We start from the raw sequence: 27674 nt of genomic DNA on the forward strand, positions 1-27674 counted from the left end.
GGGATTTAAGCCTTCACAACCCCTGTCAAATTATTTCTTGAAAGCATGACTTTGAATTGGAAAACACAGCACGTTAGAAGGCTGATTCACCACAATCAAGTAGGGTACCCCAGAGATGCAAGGATGGTTCAATATGCACCAGTTAATAACGTCACATCAAGACAAGAAAGGCCCAAAACACGTGATCATCACCACAAATACAGGAAAGGCACTGGATAAGATTAATTTTTTTTTTCATGACAGAATTACTGAACAAGTTAGGCGTGAAGGACTGAACCCCAATGGATTAAAGGCTATACTCAAACGCACACCTAGTACCAGTATTTTAACTGGAGAAATGATAAATGTGTATGCACTATGGCCTGAGCTAATGCAGAGATGTTATTTCAACACTCTTATCCGATAAATTATTAGAAATCTTATTCAGAGCCATTAAGTAAGAGGAAGAAATAAAGGACATTCAAATAGGAAAGGAGAACTTTGCCTTGTTACATGTATAGATGACCGTGGTGTTAGTTTTCCCCCTTTGCCTATTTGTCTTCACTATCAAAAGGTATACATAGAAAATCCCCAGAATCCATCAAAAAATATTTGCAGGGCACAAAGTCAACACAGAAAAATCAGTAGCCTTGGGAAATGGTTTGAAAAATCAGGAAAGTGATCGTACGTAATAGGTACAAAGAGGAAAGAAATATCTGCAAGGCTTCCCACAAGGGGAATCACCACACAATAGAGGACTGAAGAGGACACAGAGAAAAGCACTATTAGGGCTCATGACTGCTGAAGAATATTCAACACTCTGTCTAACTTGCTCTTACATACAGGAATTTTGTATTGATATTATGCCATTGTTATTTGAGCCTATCTTGACCATTCAGTACATGCTAGATGAAGTGAACACATTGCTAAGTTTGTCCATGATTCCAGGAGCCTGCGACCCATTCTTATGGGGGGGTAGGTGTGGGGATGGGTCGTCTCTCTTTCACACTGATGCACCACATTCTGAAACTGTGTGTTCCCCAGGCCGACAATATGAGCTTGTGGATTCACACAGGCCAGGTTGACAGGCATGGAAAAGCATTCTCTAGATATTGGGAAATGGCCAATTTCAGTCATAGGGAGCAGTGGTTTGGAGGGGGAGGTTTAACAGAAAGAGCAGGCTTCCCACGCCAGGATGGTTAAGCATTACCCACACAGCTCCTGTTGGAGAAGCATAAAGGACAAAGGAAAACTTGGTTAAACTATCAGAGAAACAATCAAGACCATGGGGGGTTGGCCTCCTGGGGCCCAGATTTCTCCCCAGGCTGGGAAGTGGAAATGCTTAAAATACCTAATCTGAACCAGGCAGAGCAAGAGCAAGCTGCCACCCTTGAGCAGCAAATTTGGCCTTCTGGGACTTTCCCTGAAAGAAGGCTGGCTGTGCTTTGTAGTACCTGTGAGCAGCTGCATTTGGAATTCCACAGCAGCTGTAGCCAGCTGAGTTTCATTCTTTTGGTATTTTAGTAGACCCCAAAGTAGCATAAGCAATCATGAAATATTCAGCTTCATGTGCTACTCACACTGACTTTCTACATTATTAAAGGCAACCAGTTTGTGTAAATATTAAATTTAAAGACAAATCATGGTCTACTTTTATAAGCTTTCTCATCTGTGGACAATTCCTTGGTTTCCAAACCAACCCTTAGGGAAAAACAGACCCTCAAATCATTAAGGCCCAGCACACATGGTCCCTCTGCCTTTCCAGAGAGCCCAAGGTGGATGTAAGGCAGTTTTGCCCCAGCTTTTTCTTGTGGTTCTAACATATATTTGCTGTGTGACCGTGGATGGTATTTTGTCATCTAGTGAGGAGACAAAGAGCTAGTAGTCTATTCAAAGTACATGTTCTGGTAAAGAGTCAGGAAAAGATGGGGAATTAAACAAACAACAAAATGTGGTATTCTTCCCTCCTGATAATCTCAGAGCCTCTTCCAGTGATTCTGGGGTCCTTGAAGGGTTTTCCAGTCCTTCTGAAACCCTGGTTCCTGTAGCATCTAACACCACAACCAAACTCCACCCAACTTCGTGGTGGGCTTGTCCTGGGTTCCTTGTGTGATGTTGTATTCTATGATAACTGTCTAGATCAATTCTCTGGTGGCTGGGCTAATGAACTTCACATTCAAGCTATGGTCCCCAAGACAGCAAGAGGAATCTGTGTTTTTCTTTTTTACTGAACAAGTATTCAAGCATCACATTTGTTTAATTAGTAACTCAGTTGGTTATGATATCTTGTATTTTAATAAGTTCCAACTTCACTAACCATCTAGAGCACAGTAAATGATAAAAATGATATTTTGGTAACCTTTGGAAAGCAATGGATGGTGAAATATTTTAAAAGTTACTCTATTGCCTTGTTTTTTTTGCCAGCTTGTTCAAGAGAATTGGTAAATTATGGAAGATGAATGTTTCCTCCCCTGAAAGTGTTTCTTTACTGAACCAAGAGGATTAATTTAGTAACTCATAAAGTAGCTAGTGCATACCCTGCCTATACCACCTCCTAGTGCTCTCAGAGAGTAGATTATTAACCAGGTTTCAGCCCAAGTTGGCACCTCCTGAACTTGCCTAAGGAGCCCTCCCGGGGCCTGTACCTCACAGCCAGCCAGCCCTGTCAGTCAATGTCACTGGAAACTTTGTAGTCTCCTGCAGTCCCCATAAGGGAGGGAAGGACACAGGTATGTGATCCCTGAAGCCTGCTGCTTCCTAGCAATAGATGCACATTACTAAAGTGTCAAAACGGAACATCTACCTTCTGGTATTTGCTATTCACAATTTCAAATTGGCTGATTTTTATGACCTGTGCACTTGTTGACTACACACATAGATATGGAAACACAAGGTACCTATGTAAGTTCAGTGAGTCAAACATACATAGGAATGGCTGTATGTTCCATCCATGAGCCATCTCTCCTGCATTGTGATAAAGTCCTGCTGACCAGGTTCCTCATGAAAGGCTCTCAGATGATACTGGGTGCCCTTTTGAGAGAGCTGTCTATCCATAGACACAGTGAAGAAAGAATTGTGTCAGCATTAACACATGCCATGCTTAACTCCTAAATGATGCTTCTGGAACATGCCCCCAGTTCTCAAAGCCTGAATGGAGATGTAACATTATACTCATTTCAGGAGTTCTCGGTGATACTCCAGAAACTCTACAACAGTCTCAGCATCCAACAAGCATCCATCAAAGCCCAGCTGCTCCCCATTTCCTCATAACTTTAGGATCAAAATGAACCTGGCCCTCGCCTGCACATTGCTTGCCACATTTGCCCCAGGCCACAGTCAGTTTGGTCCAAGATGACAGATGATGGTCTGAAAACAAAAACTGAGCCAAAATCATTGTACAAGCTAAAGAAGCCCAAGCACTTGCCCTCCCCTAGGCGTCTCCGGTTGGGTTTTTTTTTTTTCTCATACCCACACCTGGCTAAGGCTCTGGACTTTCTCAATGCCGCTGCTGCCTCAGACAATAGGCCAATGTGCTGCTGACCGGGGCCACTGTCAGCCTAAACCCAGACAAACCTGGGCTTCAGCCTTTCTGTGATTTAGTCAGGTCTGTACTTGGTTCCTGGACACTTTCCAGTTGCTTGTCTGTCAATGTGGTGAAGCACTGATATTTTGACACTTGACACCTTAGCAAGGTTTCTAGTTCAAGTTTAATCTTGTTAGTTATGGTATTACTCATGTCACTAGAATGCAATGAAGGGGACTCAACCCTGGGTTTCACACACACTTGAGTTACTGCTGCAGTGATACCGGATCATAGCACTGACTGCTGGGACATGGGAAGGAGAAAGAGAGAAAACCATAGGAAGAGAAGCCTATGTGCTGTGAGTCATCTGCGGGCTGATTGGCAATACCCATAGAGGCTTGTCACCCCACTCCTTCCAAGAATGCCTCCAACGAACCCTTCTCCGCAAGTATGGTTCTAACAAATGCATCTGGGTAATTTCTCCCATGCTGCACAGACGTGCTTGTCTCAGATCTGAGCTACTCAGGCTCTGGATACATTTTACAGCATCAGGAACCCTGGAGGGAGCAGAATTCATTTCTTTAGACAACCATAATTCTCTAGCTGTGCTAAAGTCAACGCTCACACGGGTTCATTACAGAGCATTCTAGAATATACACACTGTTGGATACTTCGAAGGATTTTTTTTTTTTTTGTCTTATAGATTCACTGTTGTGCACACACTATGAACATGGAGCTCTCCAGGCTTAGCTCCTGAAGGCTCAGGGAGCTTGTGCCTTGTTAGCTTGTAGCACTTTCTTCACTTGGGCCTCTTTCAACCTATTCTGTGACTGAACTGAAGCAGAGACCCAACATACAGTTAAAGCTTAGATGGGAACGATGCTTGTGACTTCCTTAGGATTCTGGCTAAGGAACAAAGCTAGACTGAGTTGTTAAGAGTAAAGGCTTCTCCCTTAGTTCTTGATCTCCAAGAAGAGTCTGACTGGCGTGTGTGATTTGAGTTAAGACCAGAACAAGCATAGCACAGCATTTTCCCCTCAGGAGAAGCAAGCCCCAAGCAAGTACATGTTGTAAGTGGGGCTTGGTTATGGCATAAGCTTATCTATCATGTGCACAGTCCTGGGTAGTAACTACTTGAAGTAGGTGACAACCAGAGATGTGGTGCCTTTTAAAACCCAGAGGATGCTCTAAACATGGAGTGCTCTAAACATGGAGTGCAGCTTTAGAAACTCCACTTGTACGAGGATCTCACTTTATCCAAAACTAATTTTATCAGTGTTGTGATGTGATTACCAGCTCTATTTGAGTTAATCTTTTAAGTTTATGTTTTTTATTTAACTTGTAATAAAGATAAAGGAAACATGTATTAATCTAACCCAAATCACACCCTCTTTTATCTGCTTTTAGGTGGATTGTTAATTAGTAAAGTGTGGGGGTGTCTTAGCCCAACACAGAAAACTGAGCTGGGTCCCAGGAAAGGTAAGTGTGTTGCCCTCCTGTTCCCCAGCCTCCAAGAATCTAGGAGACAATCAGATGTAGCAGGGAATCTAGTAAAGCAGGAATTCATTTATTGTCCCATAGCAGGCATCTTTTAAAGGAAAAAAAACTGCAGAGTGGGAAAACAGCCAGCCAATGGTTTTAAAGGTCAGTCTATCACGTGTCTAGGTGTCCTATGCTTTACCTAGGGATCAGGAGCTATTCATTCAGTGACCTCATCTGGTTCGATCTAGGCAACCAATCGTATTTTTTTGTAAACAACTCAGGACTAGCTCTCTTGACTTCCCCTCAGCACCATCTTTGATTGGCTACCCTTTGATTGGTGTACCCTACAGTAAGTATTTGCCTACCATACTTTTGACTAGATAAAAATAAATGACAACAAACACAAATATAAAAGTGACTTTGTCTTTGGCACCCTCCCCAGGACAGGGAGTGTACTTAGTCTTATGAGATATTTATTATTTCTGTGCAAATACTAAGGTGGGAAATGGTGCTTTGTTGTGACTTTAATCTGCTTAGCCGGTGTTGTGATTTTAATCCATTTGGCCAGTGACTTTTGGGGCAGCAAGCCCTCTATGCCTTAGGGCTTGCCTGCCCATGTGAGAACTTAAACGCCAAAGGACAGGGTTGTGTGGCTCTGTGGCTCTCATACTTTCTATGGTGATGGTCAGACACGGTAGCAACTGCAGTGGGTCTCTACCTTTATGAGTGTTTCCCAAATAAATATTTCCTATTCTTTTGTTCAGGCTTTGTGAACTCCCTTATTCTGCCCATAGTGCTTCTATTCTTTACTTTTTTATTTTTGGCTTTTTGAGACAGGACTTCTCTGGCTGTCCTCAAATGCACCCTGAAGACCAGGCTGGCCTTGAACTCACAGAGATCTGCCTGCCTCTACCCTCAAAGTGCTGGGATTAAAGGCATGCACCATCACTACCCAGCTCTGGGGTTCCTATTTAAAGAAGTGAGCATTAAATGAAGAATTGTTATTGACAGGGAACCTTCTGTATACATGTTTCTCTTATTGATTGATGAATAAAATACTGTAGGCTGATAAGGCAGGAAGATAGGTGGGACTAGAAGATGAGGAGAATTCTAGGAAACATAGGCAAGAGTGTTGCCATGTGAGCTGTGAAAGGAATTAGAGGTCCCTACTCTTCTACAGTAAGATAAGACCACGTGGACATACTTAGATTAATATAAATGGGTTAATAATTAAGACAGAGCTAGCCAATAAGAAGCCCTAGCCACCAGCCAACAGCTTTATAATTAATATATGTTTCCATGTGTTTAATTTGGGGCTGAAGCGACGGTGGGAACCCAGCAGGAAAGATGCTCCCATAACATGTCCTAGCAGAGGAGCCAGTGTAACAGCTGATGGAAGCTCAGGTCCTGTGACTTCTGCATCCTGTCCTTTCCATGCCTTGTTCCTTCTTTGCCACCACCTTGGCCTTGCTTTAAGTGAATAAGAAACCAGGTACACACAAAGGATCTGGTGCTGGAGGCTTACAGGAAGGGACTGGCATGGACCAGGTAGGCTGAGAAGCAAGAAGAGTATTTGGTGACAAACGAGACAGAGAAGAAAGATAGAAAGGCAAGAATGGGGGGGGGGGAGAGAACAAGTTATCACCTGAAGGCATTTGTACTTATGAATTTCACAGTGACATCATACAGTCTTTAAATATAACTTATTTCTAAGCTATGCGTATAAATGGACATTACTCAAAAGGTCCCGTGTGTCAGGCAATGGGCAATGAATGTGGAGGCTCTTCCTGGTATCTCCCTTGGTGCTCACATGGCAGTCACAACAACACCTAAGACTTGAATCATAAGAGCACAGAGTAGCCAAGACTGGACAATTTCCCCATGACCTTTAAGTCATCCCCACCCCTACCCCATCACAAATTTTATCATGGCAACATTCTAATCATCACTAATACAGTTTCCATTTTATGAACTTATACTCTACATCAGGATGATATTTTCTGTTTATTAGGACACAGGTCAGCGGTTCTCAGCCTGTGGGTAGCAACCCCCTTGAGGTCCAAGCAACCCTTTCACAGGGGTCACCAAAAGCCATCGGAAAACAGATTTTTACATTACAATTCATAGCAGTAGCAATATTACAGTGATGAGGTAGCAACACCATTAATTTTATGTCTGGGGTCACCATAACATGAGGACTGTGTTAAAGGGGCCCAGCACTAGGAAGCCCTGGCTGTTGATTTAAAAGTTTCAGGAACTGACTCCAACAAGGCTGAAATAATCCATATACATTCAAAAGTCATGGAAGGAAAAGCCACCTGTCCCTGGTGCTGTGGAGGTGAGAGTGGATGGCCACACCCAGATATTGGAGGAGGCTGTTAGCTTAGAAATGAGCCTGGAGCTCTGGAGTTCATCCACGTTCAGTATCAAAAACCAACATAGCATGGGCCTCTGATGAAGATCGGGGTGGCTGAATACCAATCTAGAGGATGGCTACATTGAAGAACAAGCTCCACCCCTTCCCCCTCCCCACTGTGTTAAAGCACATTCCCAGTCAGTGCTCTCAAAAAACTTCTTGGTTCATGCATATAGTTGTGTACCATGTACATTTTTTTCTCTTTTCACACCAAACATTCCTTGGATATTCTTCATGATACACGCAAACGCAAGCTCTTCCTAGGTCTAGAATATAAATCGCCAATGGTCTTCTGGAGGGAGTCTTCTCAACAGGGACGGGCAATATCCTAGTGTGCTTCTCTGTAGACACCATGACCATAGTGACTTAGGCAGGAAGAGTTTTACCTTGACTCACTAATTATAGACCACAATCCGGGAAAGTCAGGGCAGGAACTAAATGCATGAGCTTAGAGTCAAGAATTGAGGCAGAGACCATGGAGGAATCTCGCTTATTGCTTTGTTCACCATGGCCTGTGTAGCTGGCTTTCTCACACAATCCAGTACCATCTGCCCAGCATGGCACTGCCTGGGTCATCCCACATCTACCATTAGTCAAGAAAATGACCCCAAACTTGCCTACTAACAGAGGCGCCATCCCATTTGAGGTCCCCTCTTCCCAGGTGACTCCACTTTGTGTCAAGCTGACAAAAACCAAGCAGCGCAGGCAGGAAATGACTGAATTCAGGAGACAGAGCCATGTAGTGAGAGTTCTTGGTCCACTCAGGGCTGAAACATCATGAGGCCACCAAAGTTTTCACATCTACCACTTAGCTAACTCATGTCCTATGTCTCCAAGTTAGTTATGTGCCCTTAATTTCAGTTTATACACCAGGAAATCATGGCAGCTTGTTTACAGCCTTATAAAATCATTAATTTACTTGTAAAATGGTGTCAGGACACATGAAAAGAAGTCCATTTCATTTTTACTAAAGGTCAGAGAGTTTTAAAAAAAAAATGTCCTTAAGTCTATAGCTTGGCTACAGGATGTTTTGGCCTTGGTAGTGGATGTCTCTTAACTAAAACAACAGACTTGGGGCCCAGGTGTGTTTACTGTCAGCCCTGAAGGCCAGATGGCAAGTGTGGTTCCCAAATACCTGGAGGATTAAGGGAAGTAAGTCTCTTTGCCCCTTATACATACACGATAATAGAAGTCTTCCGCCATTTTATCCCTACTGTTGGTTGAATACTTATGATGGCGAAAGAATAAACCACGGGCATTCAGTATGGATTGAATGTCCCTCCTGACAGCCATCCTGTGTCTCTGCCTTTCTTTCATCCACACTACCCTGCCTCAGGTACAAGCCATGGGCTGGTTGGCTGGCTCTGACTGCGGCCTGGCAAAGACAGCTTCCGACAAGAAGGTTCAGATGGAAGTCATACATATGGAATACAAATGGCAAATGTTTAGACATCATGTGTGAGACTGAATCTGCCTGGGGAATGAGCCAGTTTCCCTGCTGAGAACAAAGCCACTGACTGTAAAGCACAGTCAATAGATGGCTCTGTCATCAGAGAGAAGTAGCAAAGGATGCCAGAGACTAAGAGACCAAGGCTACACAACATGACCCTTCTGCTCAGGGTTCAAGGCCCCTCTGGAGCAGAGTCAGTAAAGACCAAGGCTACACAACCTGACTTGCTGCATCATAGGGCATTCTGTGAAAACAGGAGCCATTGCCCCCATTAAACACCCTCTTTCCAACCTATTATGGGTGACAACTTCTAGCAACAGAAGGGTTAGGGCCATACGTGACTCCCTGGAAACATAATTGTCTTAGAAGTAAAAGCAATGTGAGCTTGGTGGTAGCCTTGGAGTGAGTAAGTACAAGGAGAATGGGACATTAAGGCAGCTCTCCCTCTCTGACACCAGTCCCTTAAAGTCAGAGAATTAAACTTTGTAGATGTGGATCATTGTCTCACACCAGTTCAGCAGGAGAAACAAGAGTATGACTGTTCTTTGCTGAGCTGATGTGCTGTTATCCACCATCAGAGTCCAAGCCAGGCCCTGATGATGCAAAGCCCAGGAAAGAGGCTCAACAAGCAACATGGTGTTATTTGTCAGTGGGTCAAAAAGCTCAAGGAGAGGCTGAGGATATACAGGAAAGGACAACTTTGCACACGGTCAGGGTGAAATGTGCATACTCTGTTTGAATGCTCTTTTAGTAAGATCAGGGAACACTTTTAAAATTCTTATTTTACATATGAGCACCTGCATCTACATCACTCCTATCTCCCTCCCAACCAATCCCTCCTTTCTGACTTTTCTTCTATTCTTCTAAATTCATGGCATCTTCTTATATAATTATTCTTGTTACACACACACACACACACACACACACACACACACTCATGAGTCCATTCAGCATTGATTAAATGTATATATCCAAAAATGACCACTTTGGGTTACAAACAATTCAGTTTTTAAAAACACAAGCCAGACTTTGGTGGTGCGTGCCTTTAATCCCAGAAGTTAGGAGGCAGAGGCAGGTGGATCTCTGTAAGTTTGAGGCCATCCTGGTCTACAGAGCTAGTTCCAGCTTCAAAACAATACAGAGAGACCCTGTCTCAAAAAACAAAAACGAACAAAGAGTTTTTAAAAACACTATGAATGACCACCAAAACCCATGAAGGTGTTGATGTAAAATAAATTAGAATTTCTAATTTATTCATTAGAATAAATGAATCAGGAAAATAGTAAAATTCGATGTAAGGAACAGAAGATGTCCAACACCTCAAGATTTGGCTTTTATGCTAAAATGAGCATCATCATGGAAAATTAGTGAGCAAAACTCTGAAAAAGAGACAAGAGAGATAATACCATAATAAGATATGGCCAAGAATTTCTGTGGCAGGTCTCACCATGAGAGACTAAATACACAATTACCTGCATTCTACCCCTGTCAATTTTATGATCTCTCTTGGATCAACCTGCTGCAAGCTATTAGTCCATTACACAAAACCTTCTATCTGTACTGTTACATAGACATGGCAATGTATCACTATATGCAGCTATATAAATTTAATTTAATGAAAATTTAAAAAAAATAAAACTTAGTTCTGGGTTGCTCAATATATACAGTAGGCATCAGGATCAACTTTAACAAAAGGAAACTTCAACTTTAGTCTGTCAGTCCTCAGATGTAGCCACCATATCAAACAGCACATATTCCTATCATGCATGATATAAAGCTCTGCTGGACAATTTCAGAGCACAGCTACTTATTGACAGGTTTCTTATGGCACTTATCTGTAATGGAGAGCATATGATGTATATAAGGAACAGTTCTGTTTCAGTTGTATTGAGGATTGAACTCAGAACCTTATGCATGGTAGGTGTTTTGCAACTGAGGTATACACTCAGGCCAAGAAGAATCTTCACAACCACACAATGTCGCATTTTAATAATATTGTCCCAGTTAAAATATTTAGAACATGTAATCCTATACTGTTTACTTAATAAGACAGCTCTGGGTTGGTTCAAAACTGTGTGTACTAACAGAAACAGACAGAAATGGTCAAGCAAATGATTGTCTACTTAAAGCACTGGACATTATTGCTATTATCAAATGTTATCTAGGAAATATGTCACTGTTGGAATTTATCTTTCCAGAATTGTCTGATACTTAGACATTGGTTCAGGTCCATAGAGTGGAGGAAACTCAGTCCTTTTAATCAAAGTTCATGGGTATATCTGTGCACCACACTCTTCAGTGGGTCAGTTACAAGAACACACACAGGCATGTGTCCATACTGTAGCTCCCTAGCCAGCAGTGGCTTCCATTGGATATGACTCCAGTACTTAGTATGCTTTTCTCTAGGGCTTGAGCTGTACATGTGTCTTTGTGTGTCATCCATGTGTAACAGAGCAGAGCGTATGTTGATGTTGAAAGACTTGCTTTCTATTTTTGGAAACAGGATAAATCTGTAGCCATTTTACTTTGTCACCATGCATGTTCAATATGCGTACTTCAAAGGTGGAAGGAAAAATTGAAGTTACTATGAAAGATCACGGGACAGACTTTTGGAGAAGGAAGAACTGCTTAGAACCTGCAAAGGAGGTAAACATAGCTTGTGTGGGACTCAGTGAATTGAGGAAATGACCAGAATCTCAAGGGCAGTGTGGCAAGTCACAGAGGAGGACACTCATTGCTAGGTACCTTCTGGCAGGAGTTGGCCTCAGTGGTAAGGGGACTCTGGAAAAAGCCAGAACAGCACACATGTTTTCTAGTAGAAGCTGTGTCCTGAGGTTATAGACACTTGGCCTTGCAGGATGGTTCTGAATTCATGCCTGTTTCCCCCATACACTGCACCACCCCTGCGTGACTGCTGGGCTCCTGTCCCTCTTCTTAAGGAGAGGCTGGGGAAATCTGTGATGGAGTCATGTAGCTGACACTTAGCTCATGAGTCAGCTGCTTTTCCTCTGTCAACATAGTCCCTGATGCAGTGTTTCCTTTCTCCAAAGTCATGCTATGTACGTCATCTACAACTGAGCCCCTGGATGGGTGTGTTGTGTATCTATGGATGGTATCTATGGATGGACTGTGCTGTGCTCTTTCATTTATTACCTATAATGTAATTCCTTCTGTCCCATGTTATCACCAAGAACCCGGGGAACAGATGCACAGTGGTGATTGGCAGCTATTGTTAGGAAGAAATAGAAGCAGGAAGAATCTGCATGCCTATTCACTGGCAAGTGAAGAGACACTCTAGACACACTCACAGAGTAGATGCCCCTTAGTAATGAAATGAATGGAGAAGATGAGACACAACATGGAGGAGTCCAGACACATTATGCTGAGAGAGGGGAATCAGAGCAACAGTCCACAGCTGGTGGGATACCTAAAGCAGGCAGGAGAGGTGGGAATCAGGTTGCATGATTGACATGCTTGAGTGGGAACCAGGAATGAGTGCCAAGGTGAATGTGCTCTTTCTGGGGCAACAGCAATGGCTACAATCAGATTTTGGAGACCAGAGATATGGACCAATAGTTCAAAGTACCTGCTGCGCTTGCAGGGGACCTAGGTTCAGGTCCTAGCCCTCATGTCAGCTGCACAACAACCTATAACTCCAGCTCCAGGGGAGGTGGCCCTCTCTTCTGACCTCTTTGGGTACCTGCACACAATCACACAGCAGACACACATGCACACAGACATAAACCTTTAAAACCAGATTATACAGAAGGTATTGGATGATGATGTAAAATACTGAAATGTTAGTAAATTATGCTCTTGAGGTGGTAAGGTCTTGTTATATCAACTATAAGTCAAGCAAAAATTTAGAAAATAAACAGTAGGCCCTGGGAGTGTGACTGAGAAACTGGGGATCATGCACCTCTGGGATCCTATGCTGACCTTTATGTCAGTTGCTTCTTGGGAGTTCAGTAGAGCTAAGATGATGTCATCATGCAAAGCATCTTGGGAGGCACATAAGCTAGCCAGCAACATACAGATATCTAAATGATGATGGAGGGCCGCACTGTCTTCAAAAGGACAGTTGCAAAAGCCAGCAGGGGTGGGGACATAGTCAGCCCCAGGAGCAAGCAAGAAGTGTGCTCAAGTAGCTTCCCTTAACCCTGGACAGGACAGAAGGGTCAGTCTGATATGCTTTTGAGCACCATCCCTCTAGAAGGCAGCTGGTATCTGAAAGCATCTGACTTCCCATGCGGCCCGGGAAAGGTGGTGAGAAGGTCCCTGAATTCCTTGATGTAGAGACAACAATGGAGCTGAACATTACTGAAGAAGGTATGAGGTGAAGAGTGTTACTTATGAATGTGCCACCCCTCCTTGTCCACCCACATCCCAAACCCTTTTATTGAAGGAATCTAAGATGTGTTCCTTTCTCTGAATGATCTGAATCAGCAGGTAGGGGCTGTGCTACAAAAGCATGAATGTTCCCTGAAATTCACAAAGGCATATAGCTTGCCTACGTACATGCCCTGTGCTCTGTTGTCTGTGTTTTCCATAGCTGAGGGCAGATGCTATTGATGAAGGAAAGAGCGTGGTTTTCTAAGTTATCTGCCAAGTACAATCTGATTTTATACAGAGTTTAATATAATGACATTTCCTAACCTATTTTCAAACAAGTGAGCTTTAGACACCCAAGCTTCCTGATGCAAAAGTTGTTGAGAAATTTCAAAATGCAAGCTGACCACTGCCTCATACCTTCACTGTAAGAACTCAATGGCCATTTGCTCTTAGCCTGGAGGTGATCATCTCTACCAGTGCTGTCTAACCTTGCTTCTGTTACACATGCAGAAACCTAAGCAGTTGCTTTAAACATCTGTTACTAAGGAGACCAAATTGCACCATTCATAAATTCCAGACTCAGTTATGCATTTGCCTACATATGTTCTTGGTCACGTCAGCATCCCAGGAGAATTATAAATGTTAGGACAGATGGTATTTTCAGACTTTTAAACTCAAATTGCCTAATCTTTATCAACTTGATGTGGCCACTGATACTCAAGAAGGTCTTTGTAGATGTAGCAATGCATACAAAAATGGACTTTTAAAGAATATCTCCCTAATATGCTGCTGTCAAGAATTTAGTATTCAAACAGTATCTTCCTTTTCTCCTTGAAGCAATGATACCACAGAAACCCAATTAGCCCTGGAATATTATCATCTGAAGGATGTTTATTTGCTGTCAAAATGCCTGGACTGACCCATTGATCCTAGAAGAACAAATGTGAAAAACAAGACAAGCAAAAGAAAGGGTGGGAACTAAAGTTAGCAAACAAACACCCAGCAAACAACAAAAAAACTGCCCAGTCTAACTAAGTTGACTGCAGCAGTCAGTCACTGCTATCTCTCCAAGCCACCATGGCGCTGTCTTTGGGAGCCTTTACTTCCAGTGAGGAGAGGATGGTTTGGCAATAAAGATTCAAGAGAACCACAAAGACATAGCAATGTTTTCTTCTTGCCATCTCAGGGCCAGAAAGTCAATCTTGTTGGAGATAATAGAAGTAGGTTGGCCAGAATGCTTCATACACCAGTACTGTATCTGATTTTTATATATTTTCTTATGGTATAGCTACTTTATTGTCCCAACCATAGACACCTTAAACACAGCTGAGGGTCATCTATGTTATCTTTCTCATAACCATCTCACTCAGTGACTATCTGGTAGCTTTGGTAGTCATCTGGAGAGTTAGGACCCACAGAAAATTCAAAAGATAACTACCATGGTTCTATCCAGCCCCTACAGACTTTCTAGCTCTTCATACATTTTTGGTTCAAAGAATTCCACAGACTCTTTCCAAGTTATTAGTTGGGACACAGATACAGAACCTCTGGGAATGGTAGGTGGAATTTCAAAGAAGAGATACATACGTAAGACCTTAAAACAGTAAATGGTCCATAGAGGAGAGTCAAGTTCTTTCCCAGACATCAACCGTGGTGTTCTCAGGAGAGCTCTCAGATAGCAAGGTCTTTCCTTCACAGGTCACTCCAGAGTCATTCTCCACAATGATGTCCCTGAAAGGACAGCCTTGTGAAGCCATTACATATGAGTGTGTGAGAGTAAGTGTTGGTGGGCATGGCATGGGTGAGTGTGAGGTGTGTATGTGTGTGTGTGTGCATGCACACACACACAGAGCAAGAATGTGTATATGAATTGTGAGGTGTGTATGGTGTGTGGATATGTAGGTTGGAACATATGGGTGTGCTTTACCATGGCACTTTTTCAATGTCTGTTGTTGGCATAGTCACACTGGAAGAGTTGGAAGAGTTACTGCTAGGTCAACAGCTGTGCACAGGCCGAGACAGCTGTGAACCCCCTGAAGTAAGGGAATGAATGTGGATGTGGTTTAAACGTCTGGGTTTCTGCTTTGCTTTTTGATGTAGTGCATTGCACTACTTTATCTGCTTCTTTCCTCCTCTCTTCTTCTTCCCTTCTCATCCACAACTAAATAACCTAATTAATGCCGTGTCAGGAGTATGATTGCTAGAGCTGTGATTGCCACAGATGCCTTCCAAACTATTTCAAGGAAATGATTTACTGAACTAGGTTGTGTAGTATTTCCAAACTGTACCCCGTATGCACAACACAATGATTATGACATGGGGTGTATATATTTAAATTCTTTAGTTAATAGGATCCTTTGTTACTCAGCTAGTCATCAAGACTCCAGAGATATTGATGGAAAATGTCCTTGAGAGGCCAAACATGTGCTGGGTGGAAAATTCTTTACATTCCAGAGTCCTGTGGCATGAGGCTGGAATTTGGGCTCTTCTTGTTAGATGTCAGCTTTTGGCAGGTCACATGCTTCATTCCCTTTATTTAAAACGGTGTGCTACTTAATATTCATTGCCAGCTTGACTCAAGTTCTAATCAACTACTAGGCAAACCACTGAGTGTGTCTGTAAGGTGCTTCCAAAGAGAATTTCATGAGGAGGGAAGACACGTCCTGGTGGCTCTCCAGACTGGATTAAAAGTAGAGAGGAGAAAACCAGTTGAAGAGCAGCAGTTCCTGGTCTCAGTTTCCTGACAGTGGCAGCATTGTCATTAACTGACCCTTTAGCCACATGTCCTCACCCAGGAATAAAGTACCAATTACACCTCCAGCTCCACAACCTCACCCATGTGTGCACTGTATCTATCACAGAGAAGTCATGGCCACTGGAACCCATGGCAGAGCATGATATGTTTACACCTTTCACGTGTGGATGGAAAGATGAAACTAGAGAGAGCAGAAGTGGTTGGGGGTTGGCACTGAAACCAAGATCAAAGAGAAAAGACTTCTTAGAAATCTCCAAAACCAATCCACTTTGCAGTTAGTGGCATGAAATTGAAATGTAATCTGTGAATAATTGCCAAATAAGAGGTTTAAATTGCAAACTATACAAACGGATGGGATATGCTGTTAAAATGAAGCTATCACACTTCCCTCATGGTTGGAAATGGATTTGGGATAGAATCCATACTATAGTATTGCTGCCATTTATAGTATTATCACTTCACAAATGGTGTAAGATACATTTAGAAAAGCTGACACATGATATTGTAATTTTAACCGTAATATTGCAATACTGTAATTGTGCATGCCTTTAAGACCTTTCAACATTTAAATTACAGTCTGGAAGACTAGTGACTTTCTCACACTTAAAAACAAAAGTGTCTAAGTTGTCTCAGACCCTGTGATTTCCAAATGCATGCTATAGCACAGGGCACACAGGGCTTGTAGATTCACCGGTGAGGTGTAGGCTGAATTTTCTAGTTTGGTCACTGCTGATAGGACTCAGTCAGATGCTTTGCAAGGCACTTTGCAACTGTCTACCTTTCACTTTCTACAGTTTTCAGTCAATATTAGTAATAATTTCCCCAATTTAAGTAAATGACAACTTTTACATAATTCCAGTCAGTATTTTAGACTCAAATTCTTTGGAAAATGTAACTCTATTGAGTCCTGTATCAGTGTTGCTATTTTTTCCAAACAGTAGAGTTGAAATTGTTTAGAAAACAAATGCATTTTTAATCCTAAAACTTTCAGGAACCAAGAGGTATTTGTGTTTCTTCCAAGAGGAGGAGACATGACAAGCTACTGGTGTCCATTTCTACTTGTTTGGAGAGCGGGGAAACTTCAATCAACCATGGGAAATCTGAAGGCTGAATTTTATTAAATGAGTAACCACAGGAGGTCTTTCCTAATTAGCATATCAGACTGTTGGAGTAGAGGTGGGAAGCCATTATTGACATTAGATCCAAACCACTTTGGATGCAGGTTACAGCCTTGTAATGGATCCCAGCAACATTAGAGATGAAGACAGTATTGGGGATGGGCACAGAAAATGTTAAATTCTAGCACTGGCCTTCAGGAAAAATTACTGCGACCCTGCACATGACATGTGCACTGCCCTTTATAATTGAGCATTTACTAGTTATTTTCCACATGTGTACATTTCAACTACAAATAGAACTGGGCTATAAAACATGCAAGCTTCTCTTTTGGCTTATTATTCCACAATCCATCACTCTTTATTTTATTGCCTAGTGATGACCTTCAGAGAGAATAGCCAAAACTCCCCAGGCTTTGGTTACATAATCTCTGCAAATAAAACAAGGGTTATAGCTCCTTTGGCTGCTGCACTGGGAATACAGAATCAGATGTTAGCTGTTCTAGGCATTTTATTCATTTATGACTCCTTGTTACACACAAAGTGATCTCCCAGGTGTTGAGGATATATAGCCTTTTTTTTCAAAAGCACAGGCGTATACAGCAGTCCTAAAAATGTGTAAATGATGCCTTACATTGGAGAAGGCCTGGCCAAAGGGCTGACATTTATACTTCTAATTGATCACTATAATTCTATAGTGTTTCTGGTGAAAATAAAATATTTTGGAATTCTTTTTACATTCCATCATGGGGCTTCACTAAAGGCTAGCATCAGCCATATTCGAATCACAAAGTGTGATGATTTTCATCGCCTTGTCTGTGCTATATCCTTCACTAATAGGCAGGAAGAGGCTGAGGAGCGCACTATCACACAATCCCTCTGCATGGTGTCCTGTGGTAGGGACTGTGACTAGCCTCACTCAGCTGTCATGCACTCACCTGAGATCCACACTAACCACCAATAATGCAGACTGAAGCTCTGTGGAAAGGAGCCGGGCTAGTATCATCCCCACACAGGATGCTCTTTTCTACCCTGCTTTCATTTCATATTGCACTTTTATCCAGCTTCTTAATTAAATCCCCCAGTCTCATCTCTGACTTAAGTGATCTATCAAGTTTCGCAGGTAGGGCCATGGTTCTTGGTTGTCTGTGCTCTAAAAGGAGGGTTCACACTCAGTCCTTATGATGTTAACATCTTAATTGTGTCACCTGAGGGTGAGGGGCCGTATGGATCAGGGTCTACTTATTATTTATTGAGAAATATATTTTTGAGGCAGGGTTTCTCTGTGTGTCTCTGGCTATTCTGAAACTTATTCTGTAGATTGTGCTGGTCTTGAGCTCACAGAGAGCCGCCTGCCTCTGCCTCCTGAGCTAGAGAGATGGCACAGCTTTTAAAGGCTAGGTTCACAATAAAAAACAGAGTGATGACTTTTAAACCAGCTATGTTTCATTTAATTTTCTATAGTTCTCAAAGAAAAAAAATACAAAATTATCACCAATTTTGCTAATGACTTAAATTTGGATTTATTTGATCTAGTGTATGTTAAAACACTCTTGATATTATTCTATAAAAAATTTTAGAGAAATGAGTTTCCTAAAAATTAAAAAAAAAAAAAAACTCATAAACTCCAACCACCAACAAAACATGACAGCAGTAAGTGCCAAGGGATATTATTCCAGATTGTAATAAAATGTGGTAAATTAATGATACCTAATAAAACAGTGGCTGGTGGTTTAGAGTTTACTCCAGGTGTGGGTGCCTGACAATTGCTCACAAGCAGGAAGGGCAGTTTCACTCTTGAGGAGTGGGTGCCTGACAATTGTTCACAGGAGGAAGAACAGTCCTCTGCTGATGCATAAACTCACTTTGATTCAGATTCTGGCCTTAGGTCAAAGATAATGATTCCCCAGCTGCTCCTTCAAAAATGATTTAGGTCTGCCAAACTCACAGATGGAAAACACACACATACACTTGTATGTACAAGTCCCCCGAGCTGCAGTTCATCCCTGTATGTGTCATTAGATACAGCCCGAAAGCCTCTTGGGAAAAAAATTACACTGCTTTTCATTTCACACAAAGAACACACTCTGTAACCAGTAAGACCGGGCAACCACAGCCTGACTGGAAACACCTGTGTAGGTCAGGTCCAATAGTTCCATCCCACCTACAAACATGCTCACCCTGCCTAGCAAAACCTACTCCCTGAGACAGGCTTTCCCTTCCCTTGTATAGAAGTAGAGTGTGTAGCTTGTGGGGTCTTCTTCGGCCCCATGAACCTGAGGCTCTGTCTATTATTTCTGTCAAGCAACAGAATTCTTGGCTCTGTGTTAAGAACAATTCCTTCATTTGACGATCTTTTATGTAAGGCTTTATTGCCTGCTTTACACAATTAAAATATAAAATGTGACAGAAGAAAATTCAGTCATCCCTTATGTCCTCACCATCATCACACTGAAGAGCTTGCCCACAGTCTCTCCCTTTTACATTTTCTTTCTTGTGCTGATAGCTTACTCCTCAAATCCCACTGTGCTTTGCCCCTCCTTAATCACTTCTGCCAGTGCCACACGAGGAGACCAGGGAGTCTGGATTCGGGAAGGCAGAATTCCAGGTTTTTGCTCTGTGACCCTGTGTATTTCCAGTCTTCATTCTCACTTCCTGTGTGTCTCCTATGGACTTCCTGATTGCTTCCTATTTCACCTGGTCTCACCTCCATCTGGCAGTGGAAGTTTGCTCTGGTAACTAGAGATGACTCTGGATTGCAGTTATCCCAAAGGTCCTAACGTACATTGCTGCCTCATAATTCTAGCAACAGCTAGCCAGCTTCTTATATTCAGAGGTTTGAGGCCAGTTTCTGAATTTTAATGATGCAAAATACTGCCTTGGTTCCCTTGGTTCGCTGCTTCCTGCTGGTCCCCGGTGACTTTAAAGTATTTGAAACTCAGTTCTCTTACGCCTTCTTAGTGTATTGTATTGATTTTCCCTACATTTTATGTAGTTTCTGTCACCTTAATGGACTGTCCTTAGTGGACACAATTCATGATTATAAATAGAAATCAAAAAAGGGGGACATGAAGTGTGTGAAGCTGTAGGTAGAGTAAGGGATGTAGTGAGGATGCCTTGTGTACGTTACCAGCAATGTTTGGTGAGTAGGCTAGGGAAACATTCACAACACTAGTGATGCTTAAGAATATAAGATCCTGTGAACAAACAATCACCTCCTCTGCCACGAGCCCACAGCTCAGGCTCTGAAGTGCTTCTTTTCTTTTGACTCTGCTTTGGACTGGGATTTGCTCACACATCTGCTCCTTCACAGTGTGTTTGGGAAATAGCCCTGCAAACTAACCATCCCTCACAGTCTCCCATCACAGTTACCATACTCCTTCCATCTCATGGGGTCATTTGTTGGGTTCAGAGAGATCTTGGTCATGGAGGATCTTCTGGATACACTGGGACTCCACATGCCCACTGGAACTTCACCATCATGATAGAAATTGTTGCTATAAGGATGACTACAGTAAGAAAGCACATGGTGCTTCCCTGGTGGAGTGAGGATCAGCACTGCTTCATAACAAAAGGAAATTAGAACCTTCACAGGTTGACCTTGAGGGAGGCCTGTCACTCCATCCTCCCAGCCTGCTGCTTGGTGAATGCTGCAGACAAAGGCTCCAGTTGTTTTACCATCAAGGTCTCTACACAAAGTCTACTATCTAAGGGCTTTCAGGTGTTTGTATTTTAACAACAATACAATATCACACAGAGCATTTCAATGGACAGAACCTTGTGTGCACGCACGTGCTCACATACACACATGCACTCATGCACACGATGTTGGTAGCCTTACCCTAGACTGTATAAACTCCACACTGTTTTGGAGTGCTGGAAAAAGCACATGACTGCTTCACCTCTCAGTTTTATAACCTCAAAAAATGAGGTAAGAATAATAGAACATAACTTTGAGGTTAAATTTATCTAATTACCTAACTCTTATTTGCATCTTATGTCGAGCCCCCAGGAAAATGCATATTCTGTTCAAACACAAAAGGTTATCTCATGAAACATGATTTTGATCTACTTCCAGTGATGCTACTTTTATTCCAATTCAAAATTTAAGGGTGAAGTAGTAGCACACATATCTTGGTAGCAACCAACAGATCTCTAATTGGACTTAGGATCCTTACAACAAGAAGGAAACTGTGCCTGCTACTGGAAACCCTGCTAGCTACTCCATGCTAGTGAAGTCACAGTTATTAGAGGATAATCTACAACCACTAAATTACTAAACCAGCATATTTTAACCACAATCTATAAGTATTTGTTCATATAATGGCAGATAAATGTAGCTTTCACCAATCATAAAGAAAACTTCTCTTTTTAACAGGTGGATAACACTACAGAATGATGGGGGTTGTCCTTCTGTACATATGTTTCTCTTATTGGCTGATGAATAAAATGTCGTGGGCAATGAGGCAGGAAGATAGTTGGGGCTGGGAAAGGGCAAGAGGTAGGCAGAGTGGGCTCTTCCAGGACAGTTGCTATGTGAGCTGCCTAGAAGTTAGATGTCTGGACCCGTCTCAGATAAGATAAGGCCACATGAAAATACTTAGGTTGATAGATATAGGTTAATAGGCAGAGCTAGCCAATAAGAAGCCCTAGCCATTGGCCAACAATAGTGTAACTAATATAGCCTCTATGTGTTTATTTGGAGCTCAAGGGCCATGGGACCAGCCAGAACAAAGAAACTTCGTTACAACAAAAAACCACAACCAATCAAAAATGCAGAGCTGTGGTACCCAGTCCCAGTGGCTCCATCTACACACACTTTTGCATTTAAGTCTTAGGGAACATTGCAGAAGAAGGATCAGAAAGCTTATGACAGTCAAAGGTTCAGGGAGTTTTCTGTAATTCCTGGTAACATCTGAAGATATACTCATAAAGTCTCATTGACATGCCTGCCCAAGGCATGTGATATGAACAAGGGTGACACCACTCGGCACGTCAAAGTTGATGGGAACAGCCCGTAAGTCCTTAGTTCTACACAGTGAACTATTGGCAACTAAAGAAATGTTGGAGAGGGAGAGGCAGTCTTCCCTCAGGAAGAGCACACTAGTTGTTTTTCCAGTATGAAATGGTCAGTCCTGAAAACATAGAGACAAGTAGCATTATGTGAACTGAACAGGTTATATTCCTGATTATATATGTATATACATATATGCATACAATAACAACTAATGAGAAAACAGGCCATGAATTTGAAGGAGAGCAAAGACAGTTATATGAGAGAGTTTGGAGGAAGGAAAAAGAAGGGAGAGAAATGTTGTAATTAAAGTATAATCTGAAAAAAAATTAAAAATCAAGCTTTTTTTTTAACCATTGTAACAACTAGAGGCTTCTGAAATCTCTTATTATTTTCTCACAGCTGTCTGACAAACTTCCTCATCATAATCTACTTTGAGCACAGGCCCCACCTCCCAAGGTAGAGTTAGAATCTGCAGATGCCATTGCCAGACCACGCTTTAAGACTTGTATCATCTCTGTTGTCTCCTCGTTGCTGACTCCTTCCTTTCTACTCCTGCTTTCTCATTTTCCTGGCCCAGGAGTATTTTTCCATCAGTTGAAAGTCTGGCAGGACTTCAGCATTTTCTAGGATTTATTGGCTGCTTTAGAGAAATCTCTCAATGATTGGAGTTTCCAGGGAATTCCTGGAGTTTGTGGATGGAAATACAACCTAGCACAATTTAAGCCAGTTCCCCAAGCAACTCTTCAACCATATGAGGGGACTCTTAAATAGGAAGGATCATTGTGACATGCATGTGTTCTTATTTATTTTTGAAAGTGAGAGGATAATTTGATTTTTGGAGAAATGATACCTACGCCACAATGGCAAAGCCAAATGATACCTATACCACAATGGCAAAGCCAAAAGAAAGTTAATGCCTTAAGTCAGGGAAACTAAAGTTCATGCAAATATTATGCCAAATATCATTAAGAAATTGCATTTACTTTTTAGATAAAAGGAAAACCCAAGTACAGAACTAGCTTGGGATACCTTAAGGAAATATATTCTTATCATGAGCAACAAGACAGATTTCTGAACAAACTCATTTGGGAGTATTGACTGACAGGGTTTCTAAAATGGCTTTATGAAAACACCTAGTGGCCAGTCAATCACTCTACACTCTATAGACTTCAGAGGAGGATTCAGAGTGCTTAGCATCCATCATAGAAAGAAATAAAATGGGATGGATTGTAAAACTAATTTTATCTTTAGGTGTATCCCAAAATAATGTCCCTCCTCTCTATCTATCATTTCCCCTCTCTCCATGTCCCTCTCCATCTCCCCCCCCTTTCATTAGTGGTGGTTCTCAGGTTGAATTGAGGGATGGCCAGGTGTTTGCCACACAAATTTAGCCACTGTACTACCTCCAAGACCTAATGTTTCTATTTATAATTAATAATAATTGTAATTCATTGTAAGAAAAATGATTTTAGTTAGTAAATAACAATTTGAAGACACAAAGACAAGAACACAATAGTCTTAAAGAATTCATAGGCCAGACTAAAGAGCCTGGCTTCTCTAACACGGTCAACAATTTGTAGCTAGGAAGGACACAGGCCTTAGAAGAGAACCTGAGGCTTTTACTGTGCTAAAGTTTACATAGTAGCTAACCAACTCCTCCTAATGTCTTATTATTATGCCCATATATTGTGTATCTCATCAAAGAAGGGTGTTTTTCAGTAGGTGACAATCAAGACAGAGTCTCACATCTGGTCATTGAGCAGAGAACGAGAGATTGCAAAGTGCTCTCCCTAAGAGGGATATCCATATCAGGCTCATTCCCCCAGCTCCTGGGGAACACCATGAAGAAGGAGATGGAAAACTGTGAGAGGTCATGAATCACTACAATGAAATGGTGTTTTCTGGACACCACAGGGCAGCTTCACACAGACACAGACAGAAGCCAGGAGCAGGGGACCAGGGAAAGGGTCAGATGGTATAAAGTTATTTTCCGGGGTTGATGTGTCTGTGTCAGGTTAGAGTTGTGGTGTTAGCTGCACAATTCTGATTACACTAAAGCACACTACATTGCACATATTGACAAGCTGCATGCATTGTCAATAAAGAATTTTAACCAAAGAACAGGTAGTATTTACCTCTGAGTAGGCTGTGTGGACACACGCATTCTCTAAGCTAATATTATACTTACTGCATTTCCATCATTACCTCTAGCCCAAGAAATCTAGTCACTAAACATTCCCTTATCTGAAAAGAGACAACAGGGCTCATGCCCATCCTTTTGTCCTTAAATTTGTTTCTTATGCTGTCAAAGTGTCTGAAGACACACACTGAGAGCTGCACCTTAGCACATTTATGGTAGGTGGTGACAGCAGACGTGATGACCATTTGATAGAGAACACAGTATAACAGATTCATCTTTTGTTGGAAAGTATGTTTATTTAGCAATATGCATTTCTAATCAAACTATTCGGGGGCAGTAACAACACACTTAGAAATAATTTCATCAGTTAGAGATCTTATCCAGTGTAATATTCTTAAGTTTAATGTGTAAAAATCAGTCCCTCAGCTCTCCTTGGTAGTGGTAGCAGGTGCAATAGTTTACCAGTGTTGGCTGTCTGCCCCCTGTTACTGCTCGCTGTGACTCTATTTTTGGTCATAACAACTCAAGTCTACATGTGACAGGAGCTTGGACTTAACTTTCGGACATTCCCCATTCCTACCAAGATGGGCTGAGGCACCTTCCTTCTGGTTCTCCTCCAGCCAGCCCACACTTCTAGTTTTCTGACCTATCCCCTTGTCTCAGACAGCAAGTATCTTCTGGGATGCAGAGTGAGCAAACTGCAGAGTTACCATGTTGAGGGCCACTCATTATTAAAACTGTTCCAGATTGCTTTTATGTTGCTATGATAAAACACTGCCTAAAATCAACTTGGCGGGAAAGGTTTACTTCACATGTTAGCTTCAGGTTGCAGCTTACCTCTAAGGGAAATCAAGGCAGAAACTCAAGAAGGAATGCAAACAGAAATTGTGGAGGAATGCTACTTACTGACTTGCTCTGTTGTTCATGTTCAGCTCTCTCCTACTCAGCCCAGGCCTACCTGCTTAGGGATGGTGCCACCCACAGGGGGCTGGGCCCTCTAACATTAATCACCAATCAAATCAGTCTCTCACAGACATGGCCACAAGCCAACCCAATGGAGATGATTTATTTATTCTTCTAATAGTTTTCCTATCTCTGGTGACTCCACTACTGCCAAGAAGAGAACAAAAACTAACCAGGACAGAACCCAATGATCTGACTGTAACTTCCAAAGAACTGTTTGTTTTTGCTTTTAAATTTTTTTCTGGGGAATATTTATTTATTACCAACAGGACATAACCATCAACTAACTTTCACTGCCACCCTCATTCTCTAGAGGACTTCCAAGATCAAAATTTGAGGAAGGAGGCAGGGAGGGCAGTGCTCTGCACATACATGTTTGAAAATTGTATTTTCTTACAGCCATACAACATTCTCTCTAGCTGGATGGTAAACATACTACATCCTTAGGCTATACGTTTTTGAATGAATAGTAATATTTTCATCCTGTGGGTTAAGCAGGGGCTACACACAATATTTCCTGTTAGACAAGTTATTGCCTCTAGCATATTCACTGAACTCAGTCAATGGGTAATAATGAAATCGATGGCTATGGCCTGTGCACACTAGATACAAATCCTTTAAATAACAAAATGCTTAAGCTGCCTTACCAGAAAAGACCTCCAGATACCACTTGAGGACAATTTAGAGCTGTCTCTACAAGATTGGATATGTGCAGAAATCAGACTGCCCATGTAAAGGTCTTCAACTGTCTCAAGCTCAAGATTTCCCCTGTAGAACCTGACATGCCAACATAAAACCACAGAGACAATCTATGTTTGCACAAAGAAGTATAAAGCCTGACCTCATCATCCAGTTAACAACAGCTTCTCCTCCCTCTTACCTCACAAAATCCCAACACAGCTAGCCAAGAGGCCAAGCTGAACTTACAGTTCCCCTCTCCTTGCTGACTGTCAGTGCGGGGAGAAAAATCTCATCATTACCATGGATGCACGTCAGCGAGCTCTGGCTTCATGTCAAGAAGAGGGCAAAAGCTTCTCTGGCTTCCTGCCTCCCATTACAGAGTAGAGTCAGTGGGGCCAATGGGAGAAAACCTGTGCAAATCTTAGCTCAAGTGTTGGATATTTCACAGGGAACAGAATTCGCCTGGCAGCAGGGAGGCCCTGGTTGTATCTTCAATATAACCAGCAAATATAAACCTAGAGAATTCAGCTGAGAGCAGATATCTACCATTGACTTCAATTGAATATGAGGGTCAATATTGACAAGGGACATGAAAGGAGCTGTCATTCAATGTGCGCAGATTTGAAAGATAGGGTAATCGCATTAAGGAATGCAGGACAGACATAACAGCTTGTCTTAATTAGGCTTTCCATCCTTGCTACGAAACATCACGATGGAAAGAAAGTTGGGGAGGAAAGGGTTTCTTCACTTTACACTTCAGCATTGCTGCTGCTTATTGGCTTGCTGTTCATGGATTGTTCTTCCTGCTTTCTTATAGAACCCAGGACCACCTGCTCAAGAATGGCACTACCCACAATGGTCTGGGATTTAAGAAAATGCCTTTCAGGCTTGTCTACAGCTGGATCTTATGAAAGCATTTTCTCAACTGAGGTTCCCTCCTTTCAGATAACTCTGGCTTCTTTAAAGCTGACATAGAATCAGCCAGCACACAGCTTGTTAGGGACCAGCTGAATGCTTGTATATCTAAAGATAGAGGATATGTGTGATTTTGTTTAAAATACCTTTGATCTGTCCTATATTACATTAACACCTCTAATCCTTTTGCTAGGAGAGAAAGAAAAGTTGCACTCTGCATTTGAAAGGTCAAGGGTAAATCATACTCTCATAGTCCTAATATTAACTTCCATTGATTATAGCCTAGAAGAAGCCTTCTGATCTACCCTTTATCACTTTTCTATCTTCCAACAATGCATGTTTACAAGTTTTGCTGTTAATTCCTATCAAGTTAAAAGAGAATTAAAAAAACAAAAAACAAAAAAAAAAAAAAAAAAAAAAAAAAAAAAAAAAAACTACCGCCAGCTATCTAGACTCATGGACAGATTACAGGGAATAACTAAGCTACTAGGGATGGCTCTGCTGCTGGGAACTGCTGGGTCATCAGGACACCTTCATCCCCAAGCTGACAGGAAGTACCTTCCCCAATCTCAATGGATACATTCTTTTTTCTGTCTTGAGTCTTTTGGGAAGAAAGCTAGGGATACCTTGAATTGTGTGTGTGTGTGTGTGTGTGTGTGTGTGTGTGTGTTACCCAAGAAGTTTGGGTCTTTAATTGCTGAGTATTTATTTTTCTTGGTAATGTAGAATAAATCACCCATGTGTCTTCATGCTTAACTAGAATGCTGAGTAACCTCTACCCTAGCTTGGGCCACTGCTTTGTCTACTCTTTAACCCAAATTTCTTACAAATAGAAGAAGAATGAGATCAGCTTATATCAGATTTCACTAAAGGAAAAATACTAATGTGTTAAAAGCATTTTAAAAC

The 27674-nt window shown here is 41.9% G+C and overlaps 1 protein-coding gene across 1 annotated transcript in view; it reads right to left on the reverse strand.

Annotated features, from left to right (window-relative positions):
• The window catches only part of Adamts16 (ADAM metallopeptidase with thrombospondin type 1 motif 16), a 100270-nt gene that overhangs the window by 64584 nt on the left and 8012 nt on the right, over positions 1 to 27674 (reverse strand). The gene's annotated exons all lie outside the window — the stretch shown is intronic.

The sequence above is a fragment of the Phodopus roborovskii genome, unplaced genomic scaffold (assembly GCF_943737965.1).
Source record: "Phodopus roborovskii unplaced genomic scaffold, PHOROB, whole genome shotgun sequence".
Taxonomy (NCBI): Eukaryota; Metazoa; Chordata; class Mammalia; order Rodentia; family Cricetidae; genus Phodopus; species Phodopus roborovskii.